This window comes from Brassica oleracea, chromosome C6 (genome assembly GCF_000695525.1).
Source record: "Brassica oleracea var. oleracea cultivar TO1000 chromosome C6, BOL, whole genome shotgun sequence".
Taxonomy (NCBI): Eukaryota; Viridiplantae; Streptophyta; class Magnoliopsida; order Brassicales; family Brassicaceae; genus Brassica; species Brassica oleracea.
The window spans coordinates 18,215,132-18,220,230 of NC_027753.1; positions in this window are offsets into that span (position 1 = coordinate 18,215,132).

Below are 5,099 nucleotides of genomic sequence, written 5' to 3' on the forward strand. Positions count from 1 at the left end.
TTTTACGACTACAGTTGCCGACAACATTAAATGGTCGCACAACAGTCGCTAATTACCAACTGATTTACGACTGATTTGTTTAGTCGCACATTAGCGACTGATTTACGACTAACGTATTTTAGTCACAAATCAGTCTCAAAACAGTCGCAATCCAGTCGCAATATTTTGCGACTGCACGATCAGTCGCAACATGCAGTCGGTAAATTCATGTTTTCTCGTAGTGTTGTGTTCTCGTTTATTGAATTTTCTATAACATGTATATAGTTATGATCACGTCCACATTGCTCATGTCATCCACAAGTTTCACTCCAAACCACAACCTTCACAAGTTTCACTCCAAACCACAACCTTCGCCAAACTAGTAGTTTCTATCCACAAGAAGATTTTCGTTCCTATCTTACAGCGAACACAAGTAATTAATTCATCACCCATCCATGCATCAACCGTCCACACATCGAGTGTCCACAATTGTCAAGGGCAAAATTGTCCACAATCTATCGTTGGCCCACAACAAAGTGTATCATATGTAAAAAGTGTCTATAGGTGTAAAAGAAAATCAAAAAGTGTCTCTTAGCCTTAGTGTAATCAACTCAGATAATTATGTGCTGCATGAAGATTTATTTTGTGTGTTACTTTTTTTGTCCTCCATGAAGAGAGGAAAATGGGCTTGGCAATAGACAAGTGACCAATGTGATGTTTTGCTCTTTTTTTTGTTCCTTTTTTGAATATTGCTTTTTTGTTACATTGTTTTTTATTCTACAATATTTCATTTTTTTATTAAAAATAAGTTGGACACATGTATTCATTCAATCTTTTATTAGATTAATTTAAGATAATTTAAATAAAAATTAATAATATATTTAATTATAAATTGTGTTTGTAATGATTGAAAAGTATGTTTTATATCACATGCATGTATTTTTATATAACATTAATGAAAATATTTACATATAAATTATGTTTGTAGTACTTGAAAGTATGTATTATAAAACATTCATATTTTTTTTTTGTTTAACTATTCTTTTTACATTTCCAGGTTTTATAATAGTTTTATAGATATAAAAATATATAATAATTTTATAGATATAGAAATATATTTATAGCTACTTTGTTTTTATTGTTCGATTTTTTGTTTTTTCGGTTCTAGAGATATATGAACCTTTCGATTATTTATGAAATTTGGTTTGGGTCTGGTTCGGTTCTTTTCGGTTTCGGGTCGGTAACAACTATAAGAACCGTCTAATATCTGATAATTTTTTTGTTCCAATTCGGTTACAATTTGGTTCCGCTTTTTGGTTGATTTTGGATATTTCGGGGTAAAAGCAGAATTTTGGAGGTTTTTCGGATATAAATCGGATAATACAGAAATTTTTTAATATTGGAAAAAACTATTCTAGTAATTCGATTTAGGATAATTTAGATAATTTAAAATACATAAGATGAAAAAAATAATCATTTTTTTTATTTCTTTTATAGTTTGGTGTATAAGTAGTATGTTTAGAATATTTGGTATTTCTAATACTAAATATAAATAATATTTTTAGGTATATAAATTGTATTTTAGATATTCAGGTACCATTTGGTTCTCGTTTCGGTTTCACTTTTTCAGCTAAAGAAATATAGGAACCATTCAGTTAATTTTAAACTTTAGTTTCGGGTTTATTTTTTCGGTTTGGTTTTCGGTTCTTGATTTTTTTGCCAATTCCTAATTAATTCTATAGTTGAACCAAATGGTAAGAAAAAAAACCGAAAGTCAAATAAAAATGCAAAAAAGAAGAGCAAAACAAGAATACTCTTTATAATTTTTGTAATTGTGATGAATTTTCATATAATTTACAATTTCACTATATTTATTAGAATGATGATATTTATTGTTATTATTTTCACCATTATATTTATAACTTATTTATAATAAGTTGTATTTTTTTTAGATATTTAATTCATTAAAAAAATCAACATATATTTAATTACAATAATTTATTAAATTAGCTTGATCTACATTTGTTCTGCATTATCTGTATTTGTTCTGCTTGATCTGTTTTTTTTTATATGCGTTACCCATTCGAAACCTAAATATTACTTTGTCAAAGTTTGTCATTTTCATTTGTCAAACTTCGTATAACTTGATATTACTTTTCAAAGTCTGTTGTTTTCATTCTATTACATTGAGAAAATTTTCATTCCATTACATTCATACAAGTTCGAGAAATTCCCTAGGATAGCAGTCTTAGTTTATTTTCACAAAAATAGCGTTCATTGAAAAAAATGACCAAAATAAGTTTTATTAAAAGATAAAAATACATTTTTATCCTAGAGTTAACTAATCTAGACTTAAGGTTTAGAGTTAAGGGGTGAGATTTTTGGAATAGAGTTTCAAATTTTACAAAAATAAAACATAAATATTCAAAATTTCAAAATAAAAATAAGCTATTTTGGTCATTTTCTTCCTTGAAAGCTATTTTGTGACAAAAACTTTAAAAAGACTATTTGAGAGAATTGCTCTACAAATTATGCTCAGTTGTAAAATCAAATTCTTTTTTTTTTTGTCACAGATTGTACAATCAAATTCTTAAACTACCATAATAATATGAATAAAACAACCTATAAATCCTCCCAACATGGGATCCTTCAATCTTCATAGTCGTTTTGAGAAGTATTTGGTTCAGATTTAGAGATCTTCTCAATGATCTCCTCACCAAACCAATTAGGTATTCTCGGAGTTCTAACTCTTGTTTGGCCACCATATGCCCCAATGGTGTGGGAAGAAACTGAAACTTGACTCATTAGGTGAAGAGAGATTTAAGAAGAAGAAGAAAAAATATGAGAGTAAAGGGGATAAGGGATTGAAAAAATAAAAGAAATGGCCAAAATTATAAATTAGGGTTTATATAGTTTTGGTTGGATAAGGAAAATAATACAACAAATTTTAACCTCATTTTGTAATTTTACTGAATTCGTCAAAGTTTTACTTTTCTGTTTTTTTTTTCCTTTTTCTTAGTTATAAATATAATGTACTCAAAATACATGTATTATGGTTGTACCATTGATTTTCAGTCTTCTTTGATCATTTATCATCTAATCATGTTATAATATATGTAATATCATCACATTTCTAACTTTCGTTATATGCTAAGGTCAATAATAAGATAAAAAACATAAAAATATAAGGTAGATCTTATATAATGAACAATATTAAGCAATATATAATGAACAATATTAAGAAATGTGATGAAAATTTAAAGTCAGACTTTAAATCAAGAAAAATAATAAAATTAAATTAAATAAGGAAAAAATCACCGTAAACAATTAAACAAACAAGTTTTACAAAACTTTTACTAATGTTGCTATACTATTATCAGTTTTACTAAATTTTACTAAGCTTACATAATCAAACAAGTTTAACTAAATGATACGACTCTTAAAACAATTTAAAAAACATTTTACATAATCAAACAAGTTTGACTAAGTTATACAACCACTAAAACATGTTTTACGTCTTACAAAAACCTTCTTACTTAAACAAACAAGTTTCACTATAATTCATATCCACTAACGCCGAATAAGTAATGTCCTCCGTAGATGGTGTCTTATACAATATAGCATATGACGACTTTCTATTGGAATCCATTCATTATCATCTCTAATTTTTTAATAGTATCCTCCATAATCAAAATGTATGTTTATGGAAGGACTAACATCGTCTCCTTAAAATATAATTTAATAACAATCTAATTATACAAAGTTATACAATTCTATCAATCTAGTTAAACCAAGTAATACAATTTTACCTATATAGTTATACCAAATTATACCAAGTTGTATCATTTAATTGCTACCAAGTTTTACTAGTCATACCATTTTATTAATACCTAGTTCTATTAGTTGTTCTTCATCGCAATACACTAATCTGCTACAATTAATTGATCAGGGTTTAGGGTATAACACGATAATCCAAAGAATAACTTCCATGAATTTGAATATTAATTTCACTTTTATTTCGTCAATTGAATCAACTGGGAAACAATAGTGGCCGGGCTCGATGGGAAGAGAGAGAACACTATGGGATTATGAGAGAAAATGAGAAACTGCTTGTTTTTCATTGGTTAGAGTTAGTAAGTGTAGTATCAACTTTGACCATGTTTTTTAAGAGTGAAATAATAGGAGAGTATGGTAGATTAAGCAAGAGTATCACAAATCAAACTTATCTCCTTAAGAGCATTTCAGCAAATGATTTGCTATAGGTTGTAGTACGTCTAAGTATACATGTGATTTTGTATATTTGATTAGGTTTGAGTTTACATTTTGTTTTGAGATTTTCATTGCCATAGTTAGTCTCATGATAACCATTTTGATCATTGCTAGAGACACCAACTCCATTTACAAGCAAAACATCTTGTCTTATCTTTGTAACCTCTATCTAGTTCTTTTGATGGTTACTATTACTTTTTTGGCTAATCTTTGCAACAATCTTGACATTTGTTTTCTTCTGCAGTTGAATTTCTGGTCAATTTTCTTTAAAACTCCTCCTTTCAAAGGTACTTATTTTCCTTTCCCTAACTTTTGCCTTTCTATTGAAATACATATAAGCATTGGCTTCCATCCACTTGTCTGAGACCAGCATCATTTTTATCAGTATGGAATGATCTTTCGCTTCCATCCACTTGCCCGAGACCAGCAAATAAAAATCAACACAATCTTTACCCACACTTTACAGTGGATTCTCTCATCAATGCGACATAAAAAAAATGGAACTTACATGTCATTCAAACGTTGGTGGAACCTCAAGATGTGAAAATTATAGAAAATGTACCATTCTGTCGATTTCAGACAACAGATCGTGATGGATGGTATTTTACTAATAATGGAAGATACACAGTTAAATATGGATATCAAGTAGAATGAGTGTACCCGGATAGAGAAAGAACGCTACCAGAGTATGGTCCTTCGGTCTTGCCGCTGAAGGCTTTCTGCTGGAAAGTATGATATCCACCTAAGATGAAACAATTTTTGTGGCAACTGGTATCATGATGTATAGTGGTTAAGAAAAATTTAAGAGCAAGAGGACTAGGAATACAAGAGGATACAATTTGTGCTCGATG